General features: G+C 34.4%; 1 pseudogene; it reads left to right on the top strand.

The window, feature by feature from the left end:
- Window positions 1-5,566: 5,566 nt before the first annotated feature.
- The window catches only part of LOC124368015, a 256,137-nt pseudogene continuing 243,029 nt past the window's right edge, over window positions 5,567-18,674 (top strand).

Raw genomic sequence — 18,674 nt, 5'->3', positions numbered from 1 at the left:
CGTAGATAAGTGCAGTAGGTCTTGGAATTTATTCAAAATTGGGCGAATATAGTTATATGGCTTGGAAATTAAATAATCTATGAAAGCGGGCAGCGGCACGAATCTTATGCGTAGGATACTAGTTTTTGTCAAGCTATGTTGTGAGCTTGACGGATTCAAATTCTCTAGAAAAATTATCGGCTAGATCGCAGTTGCGTCAATTATTATTTTGTACTTTCTGAAGCCAAACTGGCCTTTTTCATGACATTTTCTGAATATTTTACTTGTGACGGGAAATATATAGACACAGTTCTTAAAAACTGGATGCACTTTTGCAACTTTCAGGAGAGAGACAGAAAGAAAGAATTCTGTTTGAAAAGATAGACTAATTTGGTTAATAGTTTCAAAACATGCTTTGGGCATTCTTTATGAGCATGTCAATGCATAAAATCTCTTTGTATGGAATTTTAAGATTGATGAATTCATCTCTTTCTCAAATACAGAAGCTAATATGGAGTTTACATTCCCCTGTGGAGGTGATGGACATGGATCTTGCCGGCCAGCATAGATGCGAAAGGTAAGATAAACAAGGTTTTACCAAAGAGGCATCACCCACAAGTCTTCCTCCAAATTGGAATTTATTGTTTACCATTACATCGTTTTCCGTTTATAACATCCCAGCCAGTTTTAGAAGAAATAATTTATTTTGAGACATCATACGCTTCGCAGCCTGACTCACCCTGCAGTACATTCTTGCATAAACTTGTGAACTTTTAACTCTCCATTGACAGTGGTTCCAATAATTTCGAAAAAGCTGACGTAATTTATCTTGTGTATCGAATTACAGTAGGACAACATATCCTGAAATGGAAATTTAAATGATCATCAGAAGTTTTGAACTGTTATACTACAAGTTTCGCCACATTAAAACATTTTCAGTTTTCTTTCAAATAAACCTCGAGGACAGCAATATGTCATGCCCTCGCGTCTCTTATTGTTTTAGTATTTGTTGGTTTACCCTGTTTACATTGTTCTTTTGACAGTTACCCTCGTTGGTAATTTTACTAAACATTTAAGTGGAAATGACACTAACAAATCGACTAATCTTTTAGTGAATGGGATTACTGTTTAGTGCACCAAAATTAAAGTTACTAATTAAATGCTGTTTTTGTGTTTATCCAGGTCCGTAATAAACATGCAGAAAAAGGTGTGTGTGTGTGTGTGTGTTTGCCTAAAAAGATCTGTAAATACCAGCAACAATTAATTTTGATTGCTTCTTTGAAGTTTGATTCTGACTGATTTGAAGCCCTTTTCAGACGTTCTTTGAATGAAAAATTTGTAAAAGTAAAATTTTGTTGCGAAAAATAGTTACACCGCCTCCCTTAGAGATCTGTCTGCAGTGTGCGTTTGCCAATATGTAATTTGAAATTTTGCACAGACAAAGGTTTTTGCTCTTAAAAGCGTTTTTGGTAACAACGATGAGATCCTTTTTCAGACCTTCACGCAAAAGTTGAAGTTCTCCAATCACTTTCGAATTGGGCAATTCTATGAATCATTTGGGATGAGCCATTATGTTGGATTAGTGATGTTTTTATTTCCAGCAATTTGTTCTGGCTAAATTAGCACTTCGCCAAAGAGTTCCACTTTGTCATTTGTCACAACAGCCTCTTTAGGCGCGTTTGATTGCTCTAGTCTCAGAGCTTCAGTACAAGAATGAACAGTTCTTGCCAACGGCGCAGTGTAGCGGATAAGGCAACGTCGAGCGTGGCTGCTGCTTGGATGGGTGATCGCTGAGCGATCCTGTCCTTGCAAGCAGCCCGTCTGCCCGGCCATTGGTGGTGTTTTTGGAAGTCACTTTTAAGCCATTGCTCCTCAGATTGTGTTAGAGAGGGCTTCTTAGCCCTAAATTTACTTAGTAAAATAAGACTTTTTACTTTACGTTCAGTCTCTCAAAGTTGAGAGATGACACTAAGGACAAGAGTAAGCCTCGGGACAATGTTGGAAGAGATAGTGGTTGCAAGAGTCGGTTGCAGTTCTAGGGATTTTGGAGAGGTCTCATCCCGGCCAGTAGCAGCTCTCCCCACACTGTCAGACGTCGGCCGTGTCTCGAGGAGAACTTGAGGATCTGGAGATCTTGGGGAGATCTCAATCCCAGCCAGTAGCAACTCTCCCCGCACTGTCAGACGTTGACCGTGTCTCGAGGACAACCTCCAGCCAGCGCTCTGGTATTGTACCTGTCAACCATTCTCTCCATGTGTTATTTAATATAAAATCAATTAGGTAATCCAATATTGTACACAAATATTATGTAAATATAATTCGGATGATTTGGACACTACGTTTCCTATCGTGGTGTAATAAATCCATTACACAACTTGTTAGATAAGTACACGCCTTTTACTAGTACTTTACTCATCTACTTTTTCTCATTTTATGGACATAAAACAACAGTAGTGCCTTGAGAAATCTCATTAAAAATAGTTAAAATTATGCCGAAATAGATAAAATCACCGTTTACAGAGTAAAGTCTAGGATAATGAAATGAAGGCTAGGTATGCGCTCTATTGGTCACATATTAGTCTTAATTAATAATAAAGACTTGTTTAAAATTAAAATTACAAATATATGACCAATACATACTTTTTAATTGAATAATTCTCTGTTCAGAAATGTTGAATATTCACGAAGCATCTGCTACGAGTCATGAGTACTTTCTATACTACACTGGTAAATTACAGTAAGGAGGAACTAGTCAGTCCATGAAATGTTATCTCTTTTCAGAATATATCTAACTAATTTAATATAATTTTGAAGAAAAAGGTTAGAAAAACTGAATATTGTACTTGAGTATAATACGGTAATAGTAGAAGATTGAACATAACACAGGAATAAATGTGTATTCGGCTTTAAACAAAGCGAATGTGTTATTAATTATGGTTTAATTATCGTATGTTTGATAATACACGTTATGGTTTATATTCTTAAAATATACTATTCAGTCGTTTTTCATAATGACCGCGAATACAGTAGTTTGTTTAGCAGTGAATGGATTAATCTCAAGTTTGTACATGCTTCTTACAGCATTGATAAGAATTTGAGAAACACGTGCTTCTTCGTTTGTCCCACCAATCTTGCAATGGCGTAGCTACCTTGGGTGGCACCCGGTGCGGTAGTTGCTGGTGTCACCCCATCGAAAGCAAAAAGCAATAAATTTTATATGATGAAGGTTATGGATAATTTATTATTTATAATATTGAAGAAATAGCAAACCAATAATAACTAAGATAAAAAAGGAATTGTTATACAATTAAAATTTCTTCTTTCTAGCTTTGACAGCTGCAAACTCATCAATAATTTCATCGAAATTTATATTTTGTATTGCCTCGTGTTCGATGGCTAATATACAAAGATTGCTAAGCCGCGATTGGGTCATTGTTGCCCGCAAATAGTATTTTATTAATTTTAATTTACTGGAACTCCTCTCACATGCAGCTACGGACACGCAAACCGCCATGAATAATTTCAGTGCAATTATAAGATTTGGAAGAGATTCTGTAACATCCCATTCTAAAATTACACTTTACAAAAATCTAGAGACACCCAATCAGTAACCGTAAAGACGGCTTTTAAGTGTCTCCGCAGTCTTGGTATCTCCAAAAGTAATTCGGTTTCTGAGACCTCACCATAAAAATCAGTAAATATAGATGTAACTAATTTCAGTCCTACAGTATTCGCCAAAAGCAAAGAATTTTCGTCCATAGAAGTACTAGGAAATTAATTTAATTATAAAATTATCTTACCTGTAAAATATTCTATATGAATCAATCAATTTTTTTCATCTTCACAAAACAGCATTTAAGTTTCTAAAATATATATATATATATATATATATATATATATATATATATTTATTATCTATCACTAGAGAATAATACACATTTAACAATTCACGCCAACCAAACACAACACACTTCACGAAACAAATGAGAAATGTTGCAACTGAAACGTCAAAGATCGCGAGTATGGGACGGGGAATCCCCCACGACATCGTCAGGCTCTTTTTCGGGAATCGCCGAATTATACATAGAGCTGAGCTTGTACTAGTGGAGGAATCCCCGAAAGAGAAATTTTTGTGCTAGCGATTTATTTTTTGTTTGTTTGTACGTTGTTCTTAAAGTTGAGAGACCGGGTGGGTGTCACCCCAAAAAAGGTGACAGCCGGTGCGGCCCAACACTCCGCCCCCCCCTTTGAACGCCACTGCATGAGTGAGTCTCAGAGGAAGATGGTTCACACTGCCTTCCGATGGCCAGACCTAGGAATTACCTTCGACAGGACATATTGAATCACTAGCAAATTCTGTTGACTGAGAGCAAGACACCGTACCGATCGGGGATGAAGACTTATGAAACTGAAGCTTGTCAAGCACTGTGAGGGGACATGTAGTCTACCGTCGCGTCGACACCGTAGCGTGGACGATGCTTGTGGTCATATGTCTCATTCTGGACAACCGAAAGCATTTATCCAACGAGAACAAGCAAAATCAATACATGCACGAATTACAAATGTTCTAACACATCTTACCAAACAATAAACAGCGATAAAGTGGGGAAGGAATGCAAAATTTACAGGAAGGCGCTGAATTCAAGGAGACTAAATTATAATCTACTTAAAATATGTTTCAACCTACCAAATTAGGTTCGGACAGGACATGGAAAAGCAAGTTATATTAACGCCATTCCTCAAATTAGAAGTATGAAAAATAAAAATGCTTCCCCAACGTGAATAAAATAAGCGATGAAGGCCGAGAACAACGGTGTGTAGTCTAGTGATGACAGTATCGATTATATAAGCTGAGTGAGGCGCAGTATGGATGAATATACTGTGTCGCACAAGCTGGACACAGTTGAGTGACAGGATAATCCAGCCGATGATGGCCGAGTGTAGCCGAGTACGGTCGAGTGGTGACAGCAACAATTGACCGAGCCGAGTACGGCCGAGTATGGCCGAGCGAGCTCGCGTCTCAGCACGAATCGGTCACAGTTGAGTGACAGGATAATCCAGCCGATGATGGCCGATTGTAGCCGAGTACGGTCGAGTGGTGACAGTAACAATTGTCCGAGCCGAGTGCGGCCGAGTATTGCCGAGCGAGCTCGCGTCTCAGCACGAATCGGACACAGTTGAGTGACACAATAATCCAGCCGAGGATGGCCGAGAGTAGCCGAGTACGGTCGAGTGGTGACAGCAACAATTGTCCGAGCCGAGTGCGGCCGAGTATTGCCGAGCGAGCTCGCGTCTCAGCACGAATCGGACACAGTTGAGTGACAGGATAATCCAGCCGATGATGGCCGAGTGTAGCCGAGTACGGTCGAGTGGTGACAGCAACAATTGTCCGAGCCGAGTGCGGCCGAGTATTGCCGAGCGAGCTCGCGTCTCAGCACGAATCGGACACAGTTGAGTGACAGGATAATCCAGCCGATGATGGCCGAGTGTAGCCGAGTACGGTCGAGTGGTGACAGCAACAATTGTCCGAGCCGAGTGCGGCCGAGTACGGCCGAGCGCGCGCGACAGCGGCTCTCTGTCACAGTCGACAGACGCGCCAGTAGCATGGCGGGTAGGGACGACACCGGCTAACCGACAATACAGGTAATCTATCTATTTATAGCGGGTCCGTGTGACAAAAGGCGACCCTCACCTCGTTATAACCGAGTTCCCTCGACTTTATACCACTTCCGCTCCTGTTTGTTTGTTATTGAAAGTTTTTTTATTGAAACTTTCTCACAGAAAGTTTACTTTAAGGTCAATCGTAATTTTCACGTCACTATGTACTCCGTCCATGTTTAGTTAGTGACATGCTCGACGTAAAACATTTATCAGAGTCGTTAAACAATCGTCTACGACAACATATTTCGGGTGTTTTATTAACTAACTATTATATTGTTATATTTAAACTTTGTTATGTAGCTGAGTTTGATAACGTTTTAGAAATATTCTGTGAAGATAAGCTAAATAATATGTAATAGTTATGATAACCTATGTCCAGTCTATGAAACAATTTCTAGTATGAGTGTTCCAAGTCCATATATATATTATTTCACACCTGATTGTTTAACAAAGCCAAAAGTTTTATTTAAATATTATTGTAAAAAAAATTTAACTTCTTGTTGAGCGTGAAGACGCATTTATTAAACATTAGTTAGTAAACGCTATAATTTGTCCGCCACACAATTTATAATATAGTAATGTGTGTGTTTTTATAAAAATTAACTTGATTTGGTATTTTTTTTTTTTTTTTAATACAATCTTAATCCAATTCATATTTATTCTGAAGTTACTACAAATTTTATAATTAGGTGTTAACCACTTGGTTGAGTATTTCATTAATTGATTGCTGTAGTTATACTGCATTATCTAGTTTCAGAGGACATTGTGTATTAAGCTAAAATATGTTATTGTTTTACTTTAATTCTATTTATGTGTGGAAAATTGTTAAGTATGGGATCAATGCACATAGGTTTTAATAATACTCATAATAAAATCTGTGATTACAAAGTATCCTACAAAGTTGAAATTCTATCTTCAGGTTAACATATATTAGATAGTATTTATGAGAATTATGTCAAATTTTGAGTAATATTCGAAACCGTAATAAACATATATTTTCTCACAAAAGAACATTGTGAGCTCAAGAAACATTGAAATCCCACAAAATTAAAAAAAGTATACAATGCATACTCTATACTCTATTCAAACATCAAATGTACGTAGTTTTTGTTATAGAAAGAAGTTTTAAAATGGTAACCTTAATAATAAGAATAAGTCGTATCATGAGGATTACTTCAAAGTTCGAACTTATGGGTTTGCTTATTTTGGGACGTGAAGGTATTGTGAACCAAAAATGTAATTTTTTAAGGTAATTATTCTTCATATCTAAATGGAAATACTTAAACCGACATTACTAAGGTTTCCTTTTTCGCTTACGAATCCAAAGTTGAAAAATTAGAAGAAGTAGGACAATATTTTATATAGCTACCATCGTAAAACTTTGCACACTGTAACAAAGGTTCGCTGAATTTAATATATTAAAAAAATTTATAATGTTGTTTATTTACTTAACCGCACATATTTATCATATGAAGTTTGTTATCCAATTCCTTATTGAATTTGAACCAACGAATTGTTCAAGTAAGCTTAAAACTACGAAAACATCTATGACTTTATCAGCAAATATAAAATACAACAATTTATTACTTTAAGATACGTTCAGGGTACTTCATTAGTCGTAAAGTATTAATTAATATACGTGCAGAGATCGACTACATTAACAATGAAATCGGTATAAAACGTGTTTATTCACGAAATGTTTCCTCACAATCTACAACCATAAGAGCAGTGCTTGTGACTGCAGTCTTAATCATAAAATAGTGGTTTATTTTCAACTTTTTGGAAACGCGTCCGTAAGTATTCCCTGAATAACGGAAGACACATTGAACGCGTTTCATCGACATCCGGCGGAGACAGAGACTCACTGCAGAATGTTGGTAGTAACAATGTTTTTTTGCGGAAAAACTGCCGAAGCGTATGTTATTTTTTAACGGTTTATTTGTAAGACTGAAGAAAGTTTAATTTACAAAAAAGTACATAACGAGATAATAAGTGTAAAAGATAATTTCGTCAAGAAAGAGGTTTAACACTCATGTATTAACTAGTCAAAAACTGGAAAATATGAAAACCGGGATATGAGAAATTCTAGCCATCATATTGGGATTTATAACTCAAATTAAACAGTTGTATTAACAAGCATTCAATCATTGCAAGCAGTGCTTTGCCGCAACTAAATAAGCACATAGTAAGCATGTATACTTGTAGTATTACATAACTTCGGTTATTTAAGGTTTATATCCAAATACCCTGTTTAAATATAACGAGTAAAATTCCAAATTACATTCAAGTTCGGGAATGTAATTACCAGAACATGGGAAGGTGTAGACTGTTCAACAGGCAAACAAAATACATAATAAAAAAGGCCAAAATAGTGCATAATTGATGTAAATTAAATTATTATTCATTGAAGCATAATCCAGCCGCAAATAACCGAATAATTATCTCCTAAATTTGTTTTTCACTAGGCTACGCATGAACATGTAGTAAATAATATCAAAGCTTTCCTGTAAAATGCAGAAAGAAAAATCTGATGTTTACTTAACATATTGGATAATTATAAAATGTGAAATACTAAAAAGTATTTTAATCGGCACATAATACAATTTACCTGTTGGTCAGTCAAAGATTTGTACAATCCTTGTTTTTGTTTAGAATTTTGCAAATACATTAAATAAATACATATAAAGTAAAAATTAGAAATTATTTTTACAATCTGAACGAGGTTATACAGTTTTAGAAAAAATGTATATACATTTTTAATAAATAACACGAATATAATGAATTTTTTTAATAATACATGAATAATAATTTAATTTACGTCAATTATGCACTATTTTGGCCTTCGATTCTTTCTATATAGAAAGAATTATAATACTCTTAGTAGTCCGTTGTAAACCCTGCTTTTGTAATATTTTTGGAGTATTAGTTTTTATACGAGTAGTACAAATAATGTTTAATAAATCGACGATAAAGAGACAAGCGTTCGAGTGAATCCAACAAACTTTGTAATGAAAATTTGCAAAAGACAACCATAGGCCTATATACAAGTATTTGAAAGTAATTTTGACAATTTTGTTTTAGTATTAAAAGGTGTCAAAACCGATGCTAATAAAGAATTTTAAATGTAATATCGTTCAATAAATTATAAAAAAAAACTGTCTACGTTTAGTTCCTATTAATGGGGTCGACAATAAAACCCTTAATTTGGAAAAGTAAGTAAACTATATAAGGTTTTTGGAAGTTATAGTACTGTTATAACGACATACACTATAGTTTAGTATAGTAATGTAGTTTAATAGTACTTACTACGCAGTCAACATGCCAGTAGGTACAGTTCAACTGTTTCAATGCACTGATCTGGGCTTCTCGATATTGGATGTACCTCACTTATTTTGTACAGATATTTTACAGCTTACTTCTTCAACCAGTCTTGATACCGAACACGTCTGGATCATAAGGGGCAGAGCCCTAGGGTGCAAAAATGCAACACTATTTTGGAAGTTTTTTTGGTGAAGGATCTTTTATAAATGTTGATAGCGATTTCATGGCTTAATCTTTAATTTAAATTGCTTAATTAAAATTACAATTTGATTAATCAATGATGACAAGACAGGGCAGGGCGTGCTCTATGATGGACTCTTCTAAATGTGTAGCTCACCTCATTAGGCTACGTGCATTACATTACTAGATAATATGTCATGTAAATAATTTTTCATAGATACAAACATTTTGACCATCTGTAGATTTTTGAAGTTTGAAGTTTTAACAAGTTAATAGTGAACAATTCCATAACAATCAAGTATTTCACCCTTACAGTTGAAGGAATCAGATACTAAACTTTTCTGTTTATCGGTTAAAACTCTACGAAGGGAATGTACGAGTATTATTCTGCATTAAAAGTTTACAATAAATTGCCAGAATCTTAAAAATGAATGTTCAATTCAAAAATTTAAAAATTCCTGAAAATCCTACCTCAAAACCTCGGCACATTACTCTGTTGAAGAGTACTTAAATACTTAGTTTATCTATTTATATTTCTTATATGCTTTAAATAAGTTTGTTGAGCAAAAATGTAATTTGTACTTTTGATTTCTCATCTGTTTATTTGTTTACTGTGAAAATTCACATGTTTATTTTAACTCAGCTAAAGAATGTAAACACCATGTGAAACGATGTGAAACTTTTATTGAATAAATTAATAAATAAATTAATGTTAACATGCCATATTAGAGTCTCAATTCGTTTAAAAATGTATTTATTCCATGATTTTCTCTTTGCCACAGAGTTTACCAATAAGACTAATATAAAAATATTTACTAACGCTCAGCCAAGTCCCTTTGGAGCGACATGTAACATTGTTGAACTCGACGTTACCTACATAGAAGTACTTCATGCAAAATGTCAAGTCCATATGTCAATTCGTTCTGCAGATCGATATTAATATCGATATTCGTTCTGCAGATCGATATTAATATCGATATTCGTTCTGCGTATAGTCTGACAGACTGATGTTTTTGAGCTTCTCGACTGATAGGCTTTACTAATATCCAAAAATTCCAGATTTGATAATAAACAAGTTTGGTGCCAAGGAGCATCCCTGGGCGATACAATTTTCAACATCAGTTAATTTCTTTAAGCTTTGTTAGTGGAGAATCCTTTATAAAACTTGATATATTTTTTATAAGTTAGTTTTAACGCTAAGCTATATTTTTGTATATACGATGAAACTTACAATTTATTTTACATAGCAAATTGCTATCAGTAATAAAACTAATACTATAAACAATACTAAAATATACTAGTATTTATAGTGTTGTAACGTTATTATTGCTACTATGTATGACGTTTATCAACATGGATGATGCGTCACAACAAGCCTCTTGTGAAACTTTCATTGACAAGCCCACTACCGTGAAGTGCTTATGGGTGTAGGACGCGAATCGCTACCGGAAGTGAACAAGCTATTTTCATTCATTGCTCATAATTTGCTTAAATTACATGAAATAACATAAAACGATGATATACGTTCTGAAACCAAAACTTTCATCGCTTCTTTGTTGCATTTAAGGTACAAGGAAATCGAAATCGGTTTTCAAAACAAAACAGATTTAAATAAAATAAGTAATGGGTAATTCATAAATGAGTGTTAATTAAATAAAGTAAGTATACTGTTTAGTTTCCCAAAAAGCTAAAACGATATTAAAATTATTTCCACACAAATACTTACAGACAACTTGAAGCAAGTATTTTTCGACGACTGGAATCTTGACGTAAAAAGTATATTTTTCATTAAAAAATTAATGTTTTGTATCTACAAACATTTTTTGGGATTCATGTCTCTCATAGGCTACCGCTTGCAATTTTATTATTTTTTATTTTATTTTTTACTAATTTTATTATACTTCAGAAATATTATTTTTACTATAATAATAATTTTGTCGATTTAGCGAGACAAGTTTAGTAAAGCAATTCTTCACTAGATTATATACAATTTTTTTGAAATTTTGAGGCTATATATTTTGCTCCCAAAGTAAATTTCAGTGGGTATAATGTGATCCGTAACACCTAAGATATTTTCAAAAGCGAAATTGAAAAACTGTGAAAAATCTTCAAATAAGCACATAGAGCTTTTGTCATCGTTGAAATTTACCAAACGTAGGCCATATTCGGTTCACAGCGCCCTTTAATAAAAAGTGTGGATAAAAAAACGAAAACAAGCTCGCGATTGAAAATTGACCCACAGTGGTATATTAATAAAGCTGTGTAGGTCAAAAATGATGCAAACTGTCATGTAAGTAAAGCACGCCAGTCAAAAATTATCCACAAAGTCATATGAGATGAGCTTACAAAAAAAACAAATTTTTATCATATTTCTCTATTTATATTTATTTTAAATCTGTACAGTATGTTACAAAAACGTGAGCCTCTGTTCTCATCTTATCAATACAGTATACTGTATGAAAATTAACTATTTTGAAAAATATGGAAATTGTGGAGCAAAACTTCTTGAATGAAAGCCGCCAGAGCAATTGGTTGCTTTTAACAATGTAACGGCTTTGATAAATTTAAAATTAGCGTCTTGGACTTTTAACATGGGCTATCCACTCCAGCTTTAATTTTATTTACTTTGTTGGTTTAGATCCCATATATTGAATGTAGTATGATTAAAACAAGCTAACTAATAATATTTTACATATTATTAATTATTACTTATTTTTATTTGCCAAAAAAGCTATGCTTATATGATTAATGGCCACAATTTATAGAAAATAAACTGAACTTTATTTTTCTACTCACTAAATGTATCTTTTAATATTTTTACTTAAATAGTACAGTAGCCTCTTGTATTATTTTTCATACAAACTTAAAAAATTTAAATGTTTATTTGTGGAGTTCCCCGATTTTTATATTTATTATTTCCAACGGAACAACCACTTTACAAATTTAATAGACAAATAAACAATGTTAGAACTATTCATTACGGATGTTCTAATATCTGAGGGTTGATTTGATTATGAAATGAAAAAACTAGTAGGTTTTTGTTTTTATACACAAACAAAATTCACCAGAAATCGATACAAATCACTTAGCAATAAAAAAAAAACTTATAACGAATCTACTTGAAAAATAGTTTTATTTGTCTGATAAAAAACATTAGGTGCCAATTAAATATAGGTTATCGTATTATCATCATAAAATTCCCTCAAACTCTGCGGATGAGCCTGTTAATGTTAAGTAGTTATGCAAGCAAAATTGTCTAGTACTTAGAATCACATTATCACATGTCATATCATCCAAGAAACGCTAGATTTTAAGTTGAAATGTGTTGAATTTGATCGTATGAATCTACTTGAAAAATAGTTTTATTTGTCTGATAAATAACATTAGGTGCCAATTAAATATAGGTTATCGTATTACCATCGTAAAATTCCCTCAAACTTAGCGGATCGTAAGATCGTCAGACATACTCACATGAGGCTGTTAATGTTAAGTAGTTGTGCGAGCAGAATTGTCTAGTACTTAGAATCACATTATGACACGTCATATCATCCAAGAAACGCTAGATTTTGAGCTGAAATGTGTTGAATTTGATCGTAGCTGAGAATATTGAACATGTGCTTTACAAGAGCTAATACTTTGTTTGAAGTTTATTTTTGACGACGGAAGGATTGTGAAGGAAACAGGATTTTTCCGGACATTTTCCATCGTTCAGTGAAACAAAAAATCAGTAACACTACCATTTCGAGGTCTGCAATCTGATCTCTTCTTCAGGTATATAACTAACCTAGTTTGTAGTTATGTATTAGGTTAGGTTATATACCTGAAGAAGAGATCAGGTTGCAGATCTCGAAACGTAGTGTTACTGATGTTTTGTTTCACTGAACGATGGAAAATGTCCGGAAAAATCCTGTTTCCTTCACGAGAGCTAATACGTAGTATGGAGCTATACTCAGCCGAATGGTTTCAGCAGTTTCGTCGCTGTTTTAGCCAATCAAACCGAGCTTGCGAGAGAATTAAAACCGACCGATATTAAAACTGGTGACAATAATCGAGCCTTACAAATCGTTGGCGCGAAATAAATGCGATCTGCTCTTCCACTGGACCGTGTGGCTGTCGCCTTGCAACCAGTTATAGTTAGTCTACGTGTTGTCCGGTTATTCTTACCAAATAAATTGATTTCTGTAAGAGTTTCCAATTGAATACCCTACAGAAATAGTTGAACAAATGGGATAAAGAATGTTTAGGAATTAAATTGCAAACTGAAAAACAAACTTTGCTTACCATTTTGAAACAATACGATGAGTATTCAGTGGTGTAACGTGTTAAAAATCTGTAACAAATAATACAAATTTTATAAGCAGAGAAGAAAAAGTAAAAATTAATTTTCAGTGGAAAACTTAGTGTTGAGTTTTTTAAAACAGAGAAACGCACTTCCACGCGAATATTTTTTATGAAATTGGTTTTAGGTGTCAAAATTAAAAAACAAATAGTCAAAAATTACTATTTCATTTAATTATGCCTATGCGTGTTCTAAAGACGTTTATATATGAATAACAATGAAGATTGCAACGAATGTTTTGAGTATTACTAAGTATAACAGTAAAAATATACACCTATATAACTTACAGTTTAAAAGTGGCAATAGATTTTAATATTTAATATAACATTTATTTAAAACTGAATTATTTTATTATGACATGATAAACTAATAGATGGTGCACAAATATAAAACACAGCGATAACAACTTTAAATATTTGGTCAAGGATTAATCAGATTACTGCCTTTTTTATAATTATGTAATGGACAAATCTTTCAAATGTGAACCGTAACTGGTATATCTTGACGTACAGCCAGTATCTTTAGGTATAGCGAGTATCTTGAGGTACAGCCAGTATCTTGTGGTATAGCGAGTATCTTGAGGTACAGCCAGTATCTTGTGGTATAGCGAGTATCCTGAGGTACAGCCAGTATCTTGTGGTATAGCGAGTATCTTGAGGTATAGCCAGTATCTTGAGGTATAGCGAGTATCTTGAGGTACAGCCAGTATCTTGTGGTATAGCGAGTATCTTGAGGTACAGCCAGTATCTTGAAATTTATCCAGTATCTTGAGGTATAGCTAGGGTCTTGAGGTATAGAGAGTATCTTGAGGTACAGCCATTATCTTGAGGTATAGCCAGTATCTTGAGGTACAACCAGTATCTTGAAATTTATCCAGTATCTTGAGGTATAGCTAGGGTCTTGAGGTATAGCGAGTATCTTGAGGTACAGCCATTATCTTGAGGTATAGCGAGTATCTTGAGGTACAGCCAGTATCTTGAAGTTTATCCAGTATCTTGAGGTATATCATCTTGAGGTATAGCCGGGGTCTTGAGATATAGCGAGTATCTTGAGGTACAGCCATTATCTTGAGGTATAGCCAGTATCTTAAAGTTTATCCAGTATCTTGAGGTATATCATCTTGAGGTATAGCCGGGGTCTTGAGGTATAGCCGGGGTCTTGAGGTATAGCCAGGGTCTTGAGGTATAGAGGGTATCTTGAGGTACAGCCAGTAGCTTTAGGTATAGCCCAGTATCTTGGAGTTTATCCAATATATTGAGGTATATCATCTTGAGGTATAGCCAGGGTCTTGAGGTATATCGAGTATCTTAAGGTATAAACAGTATATTGAGGTATAGCGAGTATCTTGAGGTATACACAGTATCATGAGGTATAGCCAGTATCTTGAGGCATGGTTTCTTTTAAATATACATACTGTATGTGACTTTCCAGAGAGGCCAAAAAGACAACTTCCGTTTTTAGTACGGAGAATTAGCAATTCTGTCCTGTAAAGCGTACATGGTACTTTTACAGTAAATATGTTGTTTAGAGTTCTAATACATTTAACCTTATAAAAATTACCTCACTTAAAAAAATGAAGCATTTTGTATTATTGTTAGAGATCACTCTGTTATAGCATTTTTTATACTTTGCTGTGATGCATTTATAATCGCTGTTTCCTTCATTTGCCGCTAGATAGCCACGACAATTCAAGCGGAATAGGTTTTAGCATTAGGTACAATAGCATAGGATACGGTACATTATGAACATTCCATGAGAATATCTTCTCATTGCCGCTAGATAGCCACAACGATTCAACCGGAATAGGTTTTAGCATTGAATGCAATAGCATTGGATACGGTACATTATGAACATTCCATGAGAATATCTTCTCATTGCCGCTAGATAGCCACAACAATTCAAGCGGAATAGGTTTTAGCATTGGATACGGTACATTATGAACATTCCATGAGAATATCTTCTCATTGCCGCTAGATAGCAACAACAATTCAAGCGGAATAGGTTTTAGCATTGGATACAGTACATTATGAACATTCCATGAGAATATCTTCTAATTGCCGCTAGATAGCCACAACGATTCAAGCGGAATAGGTTTTAGCATTGGATGCAATAGCATTGGATACGGTACATTATGAACATTCCATGAGAATATCTTCTCATTGCCGCTAGATAGCCACAACAATTCAAGCGGAATAGGTTTTAGCATTGGATACGGTACATTATGAACATTCCATGAGAATATCTTCTCATTGCCGCTAGATAGCCACAACAATTCAAGCGGAATAGGTTTTAGCATTGGATACGGTACATTATGAACATTCCATGAGAATATCTTCTCATTGCCGCTAGATAGCCACAACAATTCAAGCGGAATAGGTTTTAGCATTGGATACGGTACATTAAAGATATTCTCATGGAATGTTCATAACCAAAAGTGTTTTCCAATAATGCTAATTTTTTAAACATCGATATAAAGACACTCGAAATTGGAATGCAACGCGTTTAAATACCCTTTCCCAATATTTTTGACCGATCGGTAATTTTAATACCCGAGCCAGACCGATGTTTTTGAAATGTGCGAGATGAATGAACGTGATGCGACACTGAACAAATCGGTGTTTACAAATTCATTTGTTTTTTTTCAAGCGGAACAGGTTTTAGCATTGGGTGCAATATGTTCTCATGGAATGTTCATAATCAAAGGTGTTTTTCAATAATGCTAATTTTTAAACTTCGCTAGAAATTGGAATGTACCGCGTTTAAAAAACCTTTCCCAATATTTTTGGCCGATCGGTAATTTTAATACCCGAGCCAGACCGATGTTTTTGAAATGTGCGAGTTTGAATGAACGTGATGCGACACTGAACAAAACGGTGTTTACAAAATCATTTCTGTGAAGAGACAGCGGGGCCCTGTAACTACTTGGGAGCTTTGCTTTAATTAATTTCAATTCCAAGGGTTGTTTGCGCCTCTTTTTCACAATGGATTCCCGACAAACGTGATTATGTGTCCGTTAAAAAATTGCCAACTCAAGTTGAAAAAGGTTCGGTATATTCCGGAGGTATGTTCCCGAACTAATGTTGTACCTCGGCGGGAAAGTTGTTTAATTAAACGTCGGTCGCTCACCAGAGCATGTGTCGTAGGAAGTGGTTTGTGGTCGTAACACATTCGGCAATCGTCTAGTGCTGTCTTAAACACACAAGTCAAGTAAGATCGTATTACGATACATGAAGGGTATAAAGTAACGATGCTGTAACAAAAACGTGTAGCCTACGAGCTATACATTCCTAACTTACAGACAGACGGGAAACGGCGTGTTTACGCATTTGGTGTAAGTACTCATGTACTGAAGTTCGGTGCAAATTTACGAAAACGCCCTGTAATGTAGATTTTTTTTAGTAATCATAAGAACCGGACTGTTGTCGTCGTGAATAAACGGTTTTCGGGTTTTGTTTCTTTGTTTTCATACAAGAAACCGTTTCTGAAGTCAGAAATAAATAATATACTTGAACAATAATCGTTCCACAAGGAGTGGTAGAAATTTAAAGCAGAATTTCGGGACATCTTACAATCCCTAAATATACACATATGAGCTTTTACAGTTATACGTGTCCGCAGTTTTACAGTATATGTCCATACATAAGAGAAAATTAGAGGGAGTGACATTTCCCCTAAAAAACGATTTCCTTCAGAAAAATACATAATTTTATTAGATTATATTTAATAAAACAAAATAAATTCTTCTCAACCCATACATAAATAAAAAAAAACATTTAACCTCCTGAAGTTGCAATTCATGTACATAGTGTCAAATTTCATATTTTAACGTTCAGCGGATTTTATTTAAGCCTGATTAAAAATTTCCTCAATTTACTTCTTTTATTGGCTGAAATTCTTTGGGTAGAGATCAATATAATTGTTTTGTACATTTTTTGTTATCAGATAAACCATCCTGAAACATTATAAATTTACAGTTACAGGAAAAATTATTTTCCCGCCTAAAATTAATAGCAACAGTATAAAAGAAAATAAAAATTTAATAAATTTACCTGCTAACGTAAAATTTAAACGTTTGTTAATTCAATTAAAGAGTAGTAACGAAGAAAATAGAAGTTATAATGTCACATAGACTTGGCTCAAAGTTACGCAGAACATATAGGTGATGTCCTATAGGGAACATTTAATAACATTTTAATATTTATAATATTTAATTACTCATTTAAAATTAATTACAGCAATAAATGTTTCGTGAGTGTACCGTGGAAATGATTAAAGTATCAATTTAACAAACTTTAGCGTGTCGTCAACTAAATGCAAAATGATGAAAGAGTACACAGTAAACTCGAAATGAATCAGACAAAGGTAACAGAAAGCAACACAAATACAAAATGTATTGTTTAGTAACTGTAGCTTGTTTACACTGAAATGATGCAAACGAGTACACAGTTAACTCGAAATGAATCAGACAAAGGTAACAGAGAGCAACACAAACACAAAATGTATGGTTTAGTAACTGTAGCTTGTTTACACTGAAATGATGCAAACGAGTACACAGTTAACTCGAAATGAATCAGACAAAGGTAACAGAGAGCAACACAAACACAAAATGTATGGTTTAGTAACTGTAGCTTGTTTACACTGAAATGATGCAAACGAGTACACAGTTAACTCGAAATGAATCAGACAAAGGTAACAGAGAGCAACACAAACACAAAATGTATGGTTTAGTAACTGTAGCTTGTTTACACTGAAATGATGCCAAACGAGTACACAGTTAGCTCGAAATGAATCAGACAAAGGTAACAGAAAAGCAACACAAATACAAAATGTATTGTTTAGTAACTGTAGCTTGTTTACACTGAAATGATGCAAACGAGTACACAGTTAACTCGAAATGAATCAGACAAAGGTAACAGAGAGCAACACACAAACACAGCAGAATGTATTGTTTAGTAACTGTAGCTTGTTTACACTGAAATGATGCAAACGAGTACACAGTTAACTCGAAATGAATCAGACAAAGGTAACAGAGAGCAACACAAACACAAAATGTATGGTTTAAGTAACTGTAGCTTGTTTCCACTGAAATGATGCAAACGAGTACACAGTTAACTCGAAATGAATCAGACAAAGGTAACAGAAAGCAACACAAACACAGAAGTATGGTTTAGTAACTGTAGCTTGTTTCCACTGA

The sequence above is a fragment of the Homalodisca vitripennis genome, chromosome 8, assembly GCF_021130785.1.
Source record: "Homalodisca vitripennis isolate AUS2020 chromosome 8, UT_GWSS_2.1, whole genome shotgun sequence".
In the NCBI taxonomy this organism is placed as follows: Eukaryota; Metazoa; Arthropoda; class Insecta; order Hemiptera; family Cicadellidae; genus Homalodisca; species Homalodisca vitripennis.
The sequence above is the reverse complement of the archived record's forward strand: the minus strand, read 5'-3'. Positions and strand labels throughout refer to the sequence as shown.